Source organism: Lathamus discolor, chromosome 11, assembly GCF_037157495.1.
Source record: "Lathamus discolor isolate bLatDis1 chromosome 11, bLatDis1.hap1, whole genome shotgun sequence".
In the NCBI taxonomy this organism is placed as follows: Eukaryota; Metazoa; Chordata; class Aves; order Psittaciformes; family Psittacidae; genus Lathamus; species Lathamus discolor.
This window is the reverse complement of record NC_088894.1, coordinates 3,151,827-3,166,628: the sequence shown is the minus strand read 5'-3', so window position 1 is coordinate 3,166,628 and position 14,802 is coordinate 3,151,827. Positions and strand designations below refer to the sequence as shown.

Sequence of the window (14,802 nt, the reverse complement as noted above, 5' to 3'; positions counted from 1 at the left end):
CTCTCTCCAAGCACGACCTGCTTGCTTTAATCAGAGCTGGAATGATGCTGCTTTCATCTGACTTTTTTCATCCCTCTCATGTTAAAGCTGGATTTGTGTTGATTTTATTACTGTTTTGGACTCCCACAACACAAATGACTGATGAGCCAAATCTGTGCTGCATCCCTGAATGTATTAGGCTCTTATTGTCTTTTTCTTTTTGCATCAGATCTATGCTTTTTACAAGGCAAACTTCTTCCTCTTTAAGAAAAAAGATACTGGAGAACAGTTTGGAAGTGATTTAAATCCTCTCTCCCCCTTTTTTTTGGGGAACGATGAATATTTAATTGAGTTGAAGGCGGATAAATGATCATTTTCTTCATCCTATATGGTAGTGAGTAGTAAATTACCAGGAAACCCAGTTATAATTGCAAAATTGATAACAGAGGTGTGAAAATTTACACCTGTGATAATAAAGACTAGCTTCTCGTCATAGACTGACATTATATCTTATGAGTTATCTCTTGTGCATGATCTAAATATTTCACGTAAGCCAGCAATCAGAGCCTTCAGCTCACCAGGTGAGAAATAACCTGCTTTTATATTGCATATGCAGATATATATTACAACTAACAGCGTGTTCTGCATGCACCTACACACCTGCACAGCAGCACTCCAGGAGTGGGTGTTCGAGCACCTGAACACTGGTGGAGAAACCCAACATCATGCTGCAATGCAGAGTTTAGAGGCAGCGTGGCACGGAGGGGAGGGCAGAGCATCGTAACCTTGGGCAGATCCAGATTGAAAACTGCTGTTTGGCATCCTGGGCTGGACCCTGGTGAGCTGCTGAACAAGAGGGATCTGCCTTTCCCTCTCCATCCTTCCAGATTTTGGTTGAGAAACTGCTGAGTAAAGGGAAACTCAAAACTTCTGCTCAATATTGGCAGGGGCCATAGAGCTGGATCAACATTTCCTTGCCATCTTTGGGGCTCAGGACCCCTTGGAGTCTGGCACACTGCTACCACATGCTAAAGAGATGATGCTCGGCTGGTAATTAACCGCTGCAATCAGCAGGGCTCTCAGCAGAGCATGCTAAAACGAACCCTGTGCTGATCGAAATTAATACTGAGCAACCTAATGGGCAGAAGTGCACTCACCAGTATTAACCTAAGAGGAAATCAAACCCTTTACACAAAGCTTTTGGCAGCAGGAATCACCCCCTTAATATCCAGCAAAGGTCTCGGCACTAGCTCTGAATTAATCCAGAATTTGGGATGATTTCCTCAAGGTCAAGGCTTTTTTTGCGGGGTCTGGTTGCACTGGATGCCAAAAGGGCTGGATATCCCTGGGAGTCTCCATGGTATCGGGGGCTTGGATCAAGCCCCCATGGAGCAGGGCTGGAAGCACATGAAGTCATTAAGACACAGGGATTAGAGCCTTCAGCCTGAATCTGAGTCTAATCCATTACCCTCTCCATAGGGCATCACTAGGAACAGGAGTTAACACCCTCCATTTAGACTGCAGGAGATGGTCTGTTTTAAACAGTTGGGTCTGGTTAACAGCACTGTATTGGAGATTTCTGTTACAGAGGTGCCAAAGCCATAAACTATGTAAATTGCCTCCTTTTAGCATGTTATTTCATGCTTTTATATAGATACAGGTTTTATTAAGCACTCTGTTTCTTAAGATATCATTACTTTAATCTTGGCCAGTTTATTAAGGATAATTATATGGAAGTTCCCGTGCTTTCTCCTAGATTGCAATTGGCTGAGCTGGATGAGAACATTATGTTAACAAGAACATACTTTGCTGAACATGAGACAATCTTTTTTTGGAGGGGAGAACAGAATCATTCTCCTTCCCTTTTTCTCCCTTCCGATATTTTTTCTCTCGAAGCTTATTTCGGCAGCAAGACATCTTCAGCTTTCCTTAGACTAAAGCAAGAGACAAGATGCAAGAGCCATTGATTCACCTCAGGGAATACTTTGGAGAGATCAAAAAGAGCTCATGTGCAAGCTGTTTCCTGTGGGAGGAGCATGGCAGTACAATCAATCCATGAATGCATTGTAAAATCAATGCTCTGTATAATTAGGGCACTCCAAGGGTAAAAAATAAAAAGGGGGAAAAAAAGGGAAAAAACAATAATTAAGGGAAGATCTTTAATGAATAACAGGAATCTGGAAGGCTGGAGAATGCATAAGCCCCTGAACAAACAGGTTTTAAGTCCATTTCAGAGTCGGAGAGTTGTCTTAGTGCTAAATGTGATATGTGGGAGCTGAGGGATGCTGGTCACACGTGAGACAACCTCCTCAGTTCTCAGCCGGGACATCGAGTGCTTCAGCACCCTGATTGCACCAACCTGTTTGCTTTCGGATGCCAGTGGGAAATCCTTCTGATGGCAGATCCCTTTGGCATCAAGGAACCGCCTTGGCTGTGCGCAAGGTGGCCAGGATCAGGCCTCCACATGCATGTGGTGCTGATGGGGGAGATCTCCCCATCCCACCTGTATCCCCAGCAGCACAGAAAAGCTCTGACCTCAGAAGATAGTTTTTTCATTTAAGTATTTCCAAGCATTTCTGAGACCGAATGAAGCCAGCTCATAATTCCCAGCTACACACAAATGTTAACTGTAGATCGTGAAAATACAGCGGGGCGTAAATAGTTTTCTTTTATATGGCTCTAAATTATAAGCAGAGCCAATTAAGTTAGAAGACAAAAACTCCTTCAAATTAGCAGTCGCTTTTGCAAGCATTTGGGGAAAGCAATAATGGGGTTTTGCCTGAAAAGTCCACTCTTTGGGGTACAGAGGGGCTGTTGGAACAGCTCTTTAACACAGCTTGCCTTGACGAATGAGGCGGTTAGATTTAGAGGCTAAGCCACCCTTCAGCCTGACTCTTAATTGTTCAGCACTAGAAGATCTCTGAAGATCCAACGGGTCCCTAAGGATCCTCTCCAGAAATTAAAGTCCCAAGCAGGGGAGGGCAAATAAGCAAACAACAACTCTGCCTGGAACAGCCACGGTGCTGGTTAACGGTCCTCCGATGGGTCATTAGGTCTTTTATGGATTGTCAGCATGGAGAACCACTCCTGGTTCCAGGGCAAAGAAAACTACTTCATATTAAAATACATGGCTCTTGTGGGACACGGCACTTTCACAGGGCTGCCCGGGAATTTGGCAAGAGCCCTGGAGTTGGGAAAGACGGATAACCCTGCAAATCAGGAAAGGCAGGTTTTCATCAACAGAAAATTACAGATCCCTGGTGAGAACTCCCATCATTATCTATCAAGAAATAAATTGGCCTAAGTTCCTCTTAACTGGTTCATCTGCTGGGATCTCGTGGTGGGAAGGACCTTTGCCTTCTAACCAGCTGCGGATTTGCTGGCTGTTTTAATTGCTTGTAAGAATAACTATGGATGGAACAATGGAAAAGCTGCTTATGTCCCAGTTCCAAAGAAAAGTGTGTGTGTGGGTTTAAGGATTCGTTGGCCTGGAATGCTCTGACAGGTGGGAAGGGAGAGGTCTCTGCAATGAAGAGATGCAGGTGTGTATCCCAATCTGCCCATATAAATCTGGGGTTAGAGCCATCCCTGTCCATAGGAACCCAACTTCAGGAGTGGCTCAGTGTCAGACTCTCATCTCAGATGAGGATGAAAAACATGCTTGGGGGATGAGAATCACCCTGTAGTGCTATGGGCCAGCTATGTTACAGCAGCGTTGAGTCTTTAAATCCACTCTTTGGAAAATGCATGGATATACCCCAAATAAAATACCCAGGAATGTGGAAGGTATGTGTTTCTTTTCCTTTAGGATACATAGGGCACGCTGGATGTGTGAGAGCAAGGGCAAAGCTGGTTGGCCATCACCCAGCTGACAGCACATGGACAAGGATAACTCTGCCGAAGCAGCGTTCGGGCTCCGCTGGCAGGAGGAAGCTGGCTTGCCAAAAGGATTAATTATGCCCCAAAATAAAAGCGAAGGTCTGGCTGGAGAAGAAGAGCACCGGGAGGGGTCCTGGCGCCGGGCTGGGCGCTCACGGGCCAGAGGGGAACGGGGACGAGGGGGATGATTCCTGAAGCTTCCCTGCGGGAAGCGGGAGGCGAAGGGGACCCGAGTGGAGAGGAGCCGGTTCCAGGAGAGGGCACTCGCGGTAAACTGCAGCTCCGGCCGCTCCGGCCCCGGGGAGCGGGATATCCCCCCCCCAACTCCGCTGCCCTGAATCCCTCCTGCATCCCTCCAGCCCTGGGACCCCCTCGGCCCCCCACATCCCTCTGCCACCGACTGAGCGGGGCTGGCAGCAGCTGAGGAGTTAATGAAGAGACGGTGAATCCTGGCTGATGCGTTGGATCTTCTCTTATGCCCCGTCTATGCTGGGCAGATGCTGCTGTGTGCTGCTATTTACTATCAGTCCTGGAGTGAGAGAAGGAGAGAAAGAGATAAAAAAAGAGAGAATGACAGAAAAGAGAGGAAGAGGGACAGAGAGAAAGAAAGAGAGAAAGATGGAAAGAGAAAAGAAAGAAAGAAAAAAGGGGGAAAGAAAGAGGGAAAGAAAAAGAGAGAGAGAAAGAAGGAAGGAAGAGATGATGTACAGGAAAAAAAAATCCCTTAGGCCAGTGGTGCACTGTGTGAGAGGGAAACATCTTGTATGCTAATTGGCTTTAGGTACTTGCAGCAAGATTGAGACTTGTAGCTTTGCCACAGATTGTTGGAAATTCCTCCGATAAGCTGACAGATGAATGTGTCTCTCTCATGGAGAGGTGAGAGAGCAGCAAAAGACTTCCAAGAGCACAGGCAGCGAAGCAGAGATATTTCTGGCATGTCAACATGCCAGGGCGGTGAGAACGCTGACCACTCACTGTGGGAAGGATGGGGGGAGAAGGGAAGGGAAGGGGGGGAAGCAGCAGGCAGGCATGGAAGGCTGGTGTGCTGGGCACATCCTGCCACCTGCACACCGAGAAGCAGCTTTTTTGTGTGAAGAGCTCCATCAGTTTGAATTAGTGCTTGTAAAACAGGGTGGGAGTGAGCAGGAGAAACCCTGCCAGGATCTGGCCCATAGCGTTTCATACATAGGAGCATGGCCTGAAGAGGGGCAAGCTGAGATTAATGTCCCAGCAAAGCTTATTGTTGGGGCCTCCTTGAGCTGTAAACCATGTTTGCTTGTTTGGCTGGGGTTTACTTTGGTTCGTGCACGAGTTGGAGAATTAATCTTGCCCATCAGCAAGTGGGTGATGCTGGGGTTGCTCCCTGGGTGCTGAGGCTTCCCCACCAGCACCCACCCTTCAGAACAAACCTCATAGGGTTATTTCTGAAGCTATTGATGTGTCTCATTTGGTATCTTTGAGCAGGGAGACGTGGCTGAAGCGGTGTCTTGCTCCCAGCCATCAGACATGTTCAATGTTGGCTGTGTGTCCCTCCTCCCCATCCGCACCAGAGCTGCGCTGAGCTCTCACTATTGCTCAGGTCAAACAGTGCTGCTGCTTCTCTTCATCTCCCTGAACACATTTGCACAAGTGATTTACTGATAGTTTCCAGTGTGCAAGGAGCAGAAATGGTCCCACAGCATCACACTGAGCCCTCAGTTTCTAGATCTGGGTTCAGCTCCTCTTCCTCTGTGAAAATTCAGCATCTGACCTTGAGCAAGGTCACTTTCTATCGCTGTGCCTCAGTTCCCCCATCAATGAAATGGGTTTAATAACACTCCCTTCCTCAAAATCCAAGTTTTCCTCACTCTGTCTAGCTCTATCTCTTGTCCACATCTGCACGCTGTGGATCCAATGGGACTCTTAATTTAATGAGCCTGTTATTATAACCTTCATGCCGTAGCTCCGTCTTTATCTCTGCCTGCTATTTGCTGTGGAAATATCTCGGCTTTCTCTTCTCAATTGCCATTAGCAATTGCAGCAGCTGTGGTCCAGGACCCAGGGATTTCCAGCTGAAATCTACATGCGGTTGACAACTGTGTGAATCTTATAGCCAATGCAAGTAGCTAATGCAAATATCACCAGTGTAGTAAGGAACACTCAGAAGCAGTAAGTGACTGGTAGAAAAGTGATTATGTGGACTTTATGTTGAAAAGTAAATATTTACTCTCCAGCATTGACAGATGCCTCAAGCACCATAGATCTAAAAAAGGCATCGATGCGCTCTCCTCCAGCCTCTCTTATCTCCTACTTATGAAAATACCTGGCAACTAGTACATCATCTGCTTCCTCCATAGCCCAAGTGCCGCAGAGCAGCCACTCAGGTAATTTGTTTGGTATCCAACAGTGCAATAGTTAATTGTAGTGCTCCTGGTATCGCGTGTGCAGCCTTCAGAAATGCAGTCGCCCAGCGATCCTCCTGCTTCCCCAGTGCAGAGCTCAGACTGCGGCTCAGCTCCTGCTCTGCTCTGCGTCCACTCACGCAATAAAAAAGGGGGGAAAAAAGGGTTTTATTTGCTAGAATTTTTCTTCTTTGAGGAAGAAATAGAAGAGAAAATGACTTGGGAAAATGCAACTGTGCTCTTTAAGAGCCGGTGGCTCCCACTGCTGCTCTCCTCTTTGCCCTCCTGGAATTGCCTTGAAATAACTTAAATGAAGCTGCGCTGCTCAGGGGCTGTCAGGTTTGTTGGACCTCCTTGGCAATCAATTTAACCTCCTGGAATCATATTATTTCTGCTGCCTGAAGTTGCTGAGTCAGTGATGGGCAGCCGGGGACTGCCTGCAAACCTGGTCCTGGTCCTGCTTCCCCATGGAGCCACATAGGACTTCTGTCCTGTACAGAACTGAAGGCAAAATGAGGCACCTCTTGCTGTTCCTCCACCTCACTATTTCTGGAAGGGGCACTCGCAGATGCTGTGATTTAAAGTGACCCGTGTGTGACCATGTTGTCATCAGCCAGGGGTGGGACAACCTTTGGGGGTAGCTGTGGCTGCATGCACCGAGTGTAAACCAGCTACAGCCATCCTGCTCCACTCAAAGGGCAGGGAAAGGAGCAGGACGCTTCGGCATCCCAAAGGACTTTCCCTGCCCCTTGGGGGGAGCAGACAGTTGAGCTTTCTACTGGCTCTAACAGAGAGGAGTACACTGCGTTCCCTCACATTTGTCCCCTTTGGGGCTTACCTGTCTTTAGAAGAACCCCTTTTAACTGCAGGTGGCATTGGTTGACATTGGCAGGGTACAACCACGCATGCAGCCGGTGAAAGGCATCCCTCCTACCCGTCGGAGCTCCACTGTGCTCCACACTGCAGCAGCTTTGTCTCTACAGCTGATAATTACTCATTCCAGAAACAAATAATCACTAAGTGGAGGATACAGAGACTTGTTCACAGAAGAAGGGAACTAAGAGCACTTTGTCTGTGTCTGCGTCTCCTCCACCTCAGCTGGGGGGATCTGCCCAAGCAGCTATCTGAATACCGTGCTCAGTAATTACTAACTACGTGAACATTTCTCTTTTACTTTGTTTTGCCTGCAGATAATGAAGTGTGAGAGCCTCCTTTAGCAGCCTCTCAATCCGCACTGCTCCCAGTTGATTTTGAACTTGAAACTGAGGATGGGACCTGCCTTGAAATGATGCGACCCAGGAAGATGTCACCCAGAAAGAACACTGTATGCTGAGAAAAGCCATCCAACCTGAAAATTCCTCCAGATTAAGCCCAAAAGGCAGCTGCAGTGCAAGGCTGTCTTCAGCAGCTTTACCTGGAAAAGTGTTCAAAAGAAGAGGAATAAGAAACACATTTGCCAAGTTCATAAATCCGTGACCTTGAGACATAGGCCAGCAAGACAACCCTGGCTTAGGGTCGTGGCACAATGGCACATGGGGACAACCACAGCAGCTTGGAAATGGACCTTTGATGAGTTAAGACATTTCAAGAGGAGATTTGCTGGTGTTTGGGTGTTTGCAACAAATTTCTGCTTTTGTTTCCACCACAGCATCTAAAGCCAATGGAGTAAATTAAGTTATAGGTGTTCCCCATCTGCACCGGTGGCTTATTGCATCTAAATAGTGCACTGAGTCAGGGCTGGGTCTTGGTACATCCTGCACCCACATCCTTTGCAGGCTGCCTGTCCCTATTGCTCTCCTCCTCCATCAAGTCCCACTGCTTGTATGCAGGGAAATAACTCCTGGGACTAGGATACTATTATTCCTGTGAAGGAAACGGGAGCGATGGGACCCCCCTCTTGCAAATCCAGTTCTTTTCCTCCTTTTCCCTTTGTAAATGTGCTCTGATGCTGACAGTCAGTCTGGAAGAGTTTGGGCCAGCACAGACATGTGTAAAGTTTCATTGTCATCACAGCAGAGAGGTGTGTGCATGGGGAATATTTTCTTCATATAGCTAAAATTCAGGTATCTTTTATTTCTTTTTATCACTCTTCATGCGATGCCAGCAGCTCGGATTGCTGCTGCCTGCAGCCTTAGGTGTGCATTAGCTTCCATTTGATTGCTGTACAGCAACTCTTCTTATCTTTGAGAATTAACCATTTCATAAGCACAAGAGGAGGTGTCTCACAACGTGAGCGTAATGCACCAGGCATTGCACCAAAGACTGCAGAGTGCACCACTCTTTCAGTCAATGCTGAGTCTTTGACACCTAGAAGAAAAAGTATATCCCAGCCCTGTCAGATGTACAGAGCAATTATGCAAAGCTGTCTTTAAGAAGGTATTATTCTCAGGACATTTCCCCTTTTTTTGGTGCGAGGCAGTATTTCACAGGGATCCTCACCTTTCCTTTGTCAGATAATTCAGTACCACTTACAGTAAATTATATTTGTGCAGTTTCATTATCACATCTATGTAAATTCTGCTGCCCTCCAGTAAGGTATCCTCAGGCTTTAAGATGCAAGATGATGTTGTTGCGATAGGGGAGAGAATAAAACAAAGGAAAGGCAAGCAAGGTGGTTCCTTTCTCTGCACTGCCTGCATGGGTGTTAATGAGAGTCATCTCCATGTTCGGGTCTAGCATCTGGCTGCTCTATTTATTGTAATTGTAGCTTTTGTTTTTTTGCTTCTTTTCAGGGAGAAATCCAAATCCCATTTGTGCTCTCTTACGACACAACCCCCTGCAAAACAGGAATAAGTCTATAGCTGAAACTGCCACATGCTTTTTAAGTGCTCTCTTCCCACTAACTAAATATTGTGGGATGTTTTAGGATGAGATACAAACTTTCCAGCTTCATCTCTTTTCCACTCCCGTATCGTCCTGGCTGCCTGCTGTTGACTCCTTGTAGGTCATTTCCAGCCACATAAGCAACACAAGCAAACAGCAAAATTGCAAGATGCAAATGCCCTTCATTTTTGGCTTTGAGTCAAAAAATAATAAGTTGACAATAACCCTGCCAGAATATGCAGCAAGGGTGACTGCATATTTCCTCCTGTTAGCGTGACAGTACAAGGGAGTTGAGCACCAGGAAGAGACAAGCCTGTGCCCTCCTGGATGCTGCAGCATGTGCCTTGTCTCAGGTTTGAAAGGTTTAAATGATTCCAGCAGCCAGGATCTCCTTTCCTCTTCTTCAGCAGAAAAAACGGGGGAAAAGAACCAGGAAAAAAGCAGGTGATATAAAGTTATATTAAAATAATAGGAAATGAAGCACAAATTAGGTTTTTAAAGCAGATGTGGGTGTAGGGAAGAAATGCTTTCCTAGGTGATGCCTCTGGTGAAGATAAGAGGGCAGTTGGGCACCAGCAGGGTTGGAGCTGAGGGCCTGAACCTGCAGAGCTGGTCTCCAGCTCCTGCTGTATCCAAAATACCATCCAGGCATCTCATGAGCCCCCAGATATGGCTGGTGGAGTCCTCTGCATCAGCACCCAGGGTTCTGCACCTCAGGACAAACTTGGTTCCTGCCGCAGCCTGTTCATTACCTCTGCATTCCCTCCACCATCCCCTTGTTGGCAGTTGGTCCAGCTCCGATGCTGACCTGTCTCAGGCTTTCCTTCCTTTCCAAGCCTCCCCATCTCCAGCCATCCCTCTAGAACTGCTCTTTTGGCATTGGCATCCTTGGAGCCGAAGGGTTCGAGGTGGGTCCTCAGGTGTCCTTCCTTCTATCCGGAGAGCCAGAGCTTCCCACCAGTGCCAGTCCCTTGGCACAGAGGCTGACTGCCATGCTGCCGTGCCACCCGCCGCAACGATGATGTGGACATCCCCATGGTGGGAGCAGACTAAATGACTGCACGAATTCCTGGATCCCTTAGAGGTCAAGATTTGGGACTCACCAATGATCCCAAGATCTTGAGTTGAAAGTATCAGGATGCTGCTATGGTAGTGCATGCAAGAGGAAGAAGCAATGAAGTCCAGCCATGGAGGGATGCTCATCTTCCAGAATTCAGATTTCTCCCAGCTAAGCCCATCTCTGATTTAACTGAGGTCCAACTTCAGCCCCAGAGGCTCTTTATCTCCAGCCAGGAGGAGACAGTGGAGAAGAATCCTGCAGTGAGCAGCACTTTGGGAGTTTGTGATAGATGCCATCTACCTCATTACTGAACAATGAAACTTTATTGTTCCCTCTGTTCTATTGATTTTTATGTCTCCAAAGCGCGCTGAAATGAGTATCTGTCAGAGGGGGACCGCTTTGCTGATCTGCATCTTTGAAGTGGATATCCATGGATCAAGCTCTGTGGCTGCTGTGTTTTGGGGAGGGGAGGGCTTCCCCAGTGCCTCCTCAGGGGGCTGCAGGGGCTGAGGCTCTGATGGGGGTTTGTCCTTACAGCACACCTGAGAGAAGGATGTACTTACCTATGGATGCGGTGGCAAATACTGCACCATAGCATCTTTGCTGGAAAAAAGCAGCATTTTGGCCAATATCCACGAAATTAGGCATGAATTTTTCCAGATTTACTTGGTTTAGAGATTGAGGTCCCATCAATGGAGACTTCACTGTAAACCCTAGCTTATAGAGTGCTGTGCTTTGCAGCTCCTCTCCGTGAGTGCTGGGAGGGGACCCCACATCTCCATGAGTCTCCCCCAGATGCTCATGTCCTCGGTGTACAGCCACCCTGCCTTGCAACCTAGATTAAATACATGTATTATATGTTTCAAGTTTGTATACAGCCCTCAAGCGGGGAAGCATTTGCCCTGCAGCCTACGCGTATATATATGGGAACTTCACAATTAGTTAATATTTTATGCATAATTCATTAAATTATACTACATTTTCTGGGAATAATTAGCTGACTCAGTACCTCTAACGAACTGCAGGTTCTGCTATGACAAACACATTGGGTGACCCCATGGGACAGCAACATGCAGGCGCCTTTAAGCAAAGTTCAAGCAGCTCCTAAATTAACCAAAGCAAATCCCCAAAGATGCAGTGTTTATGCACTGAAGCAAGAAGGGAGGGCTCTCATCTCACTGGTCTTGTCAGCCACTACAGCCCAAGAAGCAAGAGAGAGAAAGTAAGAGCTATTTACCTTGGGCTAATAGGGAGCTGGGCAGCTCAGGTGAGACTTAACTCCTTTTCCTTTATTTGAGTTATTGCATGGAGCTGGCATGGGAGTGATCCCCAGTGTGGAAACACCCAGATGAAAATGGATATAATTAGCAGCAAGATTTCCGGGCTTAAATCACCAACTCTTCTTAAAATTCTGGTCTGAATTGAAGGAAAATGAAATCTATTTGAGCTGTTCTGGTTTTGGAACTAGATGAGCTTTAAGGGCCCTTCCAATCCAAATCGTTCTATGATTCTATGACAGCCTTTTCATTTCGTCTCTCACTTTTGGGCCAAATGAGTGATACAAACCCTGGAGCAAAGCCAGCACCCCAGTGGTGTTTTCAGCACCCTGTTGCTGCCTGCTCCCAGGCAGGGCCCCTTGCTCTGTTGGTGTTCACTTAAGGCATTAAATGCAAAGCAGTGATCCCAAGGCAGGAGATCATCTCCTACCCTGCTCAGCCTGGCTGCTCCATTCGACCTGCATCAGTGCTACAACCATATGCCATGATGCTGGATGCTGACAGCATCTCCAGGGCACACAATTCTCCCAGCTCATGCTTCCTGCTCCTAGATGTGGGCAGAAACAAGCAGCTCACTGAAGGTGATCTCAGGAAGCTGGAGATCTAAGACACTGCTGCCAGTAGCCTAAACTATTCTATTTTCCCTAGACAGAATGCTCCCTAACTGAGGGGGCAGAGTGAGCCCGTCCTGCAGCAGGCATGTGTCCACCACCAGTGATCAACTTTAAGTGGAGGGCTGCAAGCTGGTCAGTATAACCTCTTCATTAGTGACTGTAGTGACGGGACAAGGGGTAATGGATTAAAACTTAAACAGGGGAAGTTTAGATTGGATATAAGGAGGAAGTTCTTCACTGTGAGGGTGGTGAAGCACTGGAATGGGTTGCCCAGGGAGGTTGTGAGTGCTCCATCCCTGGCAGTGTTCAAGGCCAGGTTGGACGAAGCCTTGGGTGAGATGGTTTAGTGTGAGGTGTCCCTGCCCATGGCAGGGGGATTGGAACTGGATGATCTTAAGGTCCTTTCCAACCCAAACTATTCTATGATTCTAAGTATATGAACTGCATGTGCCTCTTTGACTCTTAAAAACATTAGATTTTCAACTCTGTCATAGGTACAAAGGAATACACGGAGTAAAGCTCCACATGTTGGGGGTGAGCATGTTAAGGCAGATGATGATGACACCTGCCTGGTTGAGTTTAGGCTGACAAAATTCAGCAGAGAGACCTCTGGAAGGAGGGAAAAGGATGCTCAGGAGAAGCAGCGCTGGCAGGGCCTTCCTCAGCAGCATACCTCATTTCTTTTAATTAGGTTATAACTCAATTACGAATGCAAGGCTCTTCATTCCTGACAAGTTTTCCATAATCTTAATGTGATCTCATGTCAGAAGGGTACCTTCCTCTGATAACCAAGCCCAGCTAAGAGTTTAAGTAGAATAATAGCTGATTAAAAGGGGTTAATAGATGCACCTCAAACAGAAGTAAATTAATGGGAGATGCTGTCTGTTGGCTAATGGGATCAGAACCGTATTTGTTTAGTTTATGAATGATTAATCTCCCTCTCTTGGCATTCCTCAGATGCTAATTGCACTTAGGGAGCCCATGTTTGTTTTTATAAGAGCTGGAGGTGGCAGAGGGAAGGCAATGGTTGGCCCAAAGGGGAGCTCTTCACCCTGTGTAATGGGCTCTTGGCACAGCCAGGGGGAATACCAGTAAACCCACGTTAAACCAGAGCTGACCCCAAACGTGGGAAACTCTTCAATTACAGATATTAGTAAAGTCATTCGGGGTATCTGTAAAGCGCACAAATGCAGCCAGTGCTGAGGCTCATCCCACCCTCCCGCACGGGGAATCTCACACCACAACAATGGCTGGACTTTTCCCCATGGAAGTACTGCCGGTTGATCACAGAAAAGCTAAAAGAAGCCAAAGGAGGGAACCCACTCCTCATGGCAACTTCTGCATCTGACAAATAGGAGAAGGAGGGCAGAAGCATTTGTCAGAAGTGCTGGGAGGGAAGCAATAATTGCCTGGAAGCAGCCACAGATGCGGGGCTCGTTCCAGCTGCTGCTGCATCGCTAAGAGGTAACCAAATCATTTTCCTCTCTACATACTTGTCAGCTCCATTATCTTTGTACCTAACAACACAAATGTGCTATCTCAGCCATGCTGTGAACTTACTAGCAAACAAACCGTTTAAAAAACAATAAAAACCCCCAAACAAAATGAAAAGAAAGGGGTTTTCATCCCAAGCTTAGCAAGCATAAGGCATTTTCTAAACAAAGCCCTGCCAAGCGGGGTCCCTGAGTCATCGAGGTACCAAAGCATGTGCCACCCAAGTCAGCTGGTATCACCCAGCCCAAGTTTGCAGCACGTTTGCAAAGGGCTTATTGAATTTGGAGCCATAAGGAGCAGTTTTAGAAAGCAGGTACCCATCCTGAGCACAGCATCCTTGCAGTGACACTTAAGTGGTCTCTGGAAGTCACTTGCAGAGATCAAGATTTGGGCTCACCAAACTGATGAGCTATGATAAGGGCCAGTTCTTTGCTCAGTTTAGTTTGAAATGTCCCAGGTGATGGTGGGGTTTGACTTGATGGATGGTTAGGACCCACTGATGACAAAATTGGTGCAGTGGTGAGCAAGACTGGGGTGTTCATCCATTCCTTGACTTTACCAAGGGATGGATGTCTGAAAGACATGAGGAGCACTGGGAAGACCAGGCCAACACCACTTCTACATAAGACCTTTCTTTTTAAGTTTGGGATGAACTGAAATGGTCTGAGGGAAATCTCATTTTAATCATAAAACCCTGCTGTTACCAAAATTGCACGCTAAGAGAGGGGATGCTCTTTTACTATGCTCGATAAATAACATTACTTTGTACTGTTCCCAGCTATTTCATTCATCACTGTATCATACAGAAAACCTGAGCTGAATAAAACCTTCTGAAAGAAGAGGAGGAGACCCATTCTGCCCTATAGACTGTTTTGCATTTACTGAAGCCATTCTTTTTCTCTACCTGCTTTCAACAAACAGGGACAATAAACCATATATGAGGAGGGGTGAACTCTGCTTTTTGCCAAACAGCGTTGGAATAAATTCCCAATTAAGGGAGTCACCTAGAAGTACTGGGTTAAATAAACTGATGGATTGTTGGCTTTCCAGCTGGATGGTGCAAGCAGCACTCTCCAAGACTGGGGGGAAGCTCTAGCAAGGCAGGTTTTGGCTGAGGTCTGATGGGTAGAGTGGGGGTACAAAGCTGTGAGAGCCTTTTTAAAGCCTGGGTGAGGTGTTCAGGTGTAGCTTGTTGCTGGAACATGGGAGGAGCTGGGAAGTGGAGAAGCATCAGAGCATTTACTAAGCATCCCCATCTATCAGCTTCCTGAGCCATTTGATGCCCCAAGCTATGA

General features: G+C 46.9%; 1 protein-coding gene and 1 long non-coding RNA gene across 2 annotated transcripts in view; one reads left to right on the top strand and one right to left on the bottom strand.

The window, feature by feature from the left end:
- RPS21 (ribosomal protein S21) overlaps nt 1–6,280 on the bottom strand; it is a 161,539-nt gene extending 155,259 nt beyond the window's left edge. The window contains exon 1 of the mRNA XM_065691129.1: nt 6,275–6,280. The gene's annotated coding sequence lies outside the window, so the exon portion shown is untranslated. The remainder of the gene's footprint in view (nt 1–6,274) is intronic.
- Nucleotides 3,587–11,386, top strand: LOC136020244 (uncharacterized). The gene is made up of 2 exons (XR_010615256.1): nt 3,587–3,765; nt 7,430–11,386. It is a non-coding gene; the product is annotated as an uncharacterized LOC136020244 (long non-coding RNA).
- Nucleotides 11,387–14,802: the final 3,416 nt, after the last annotated feature.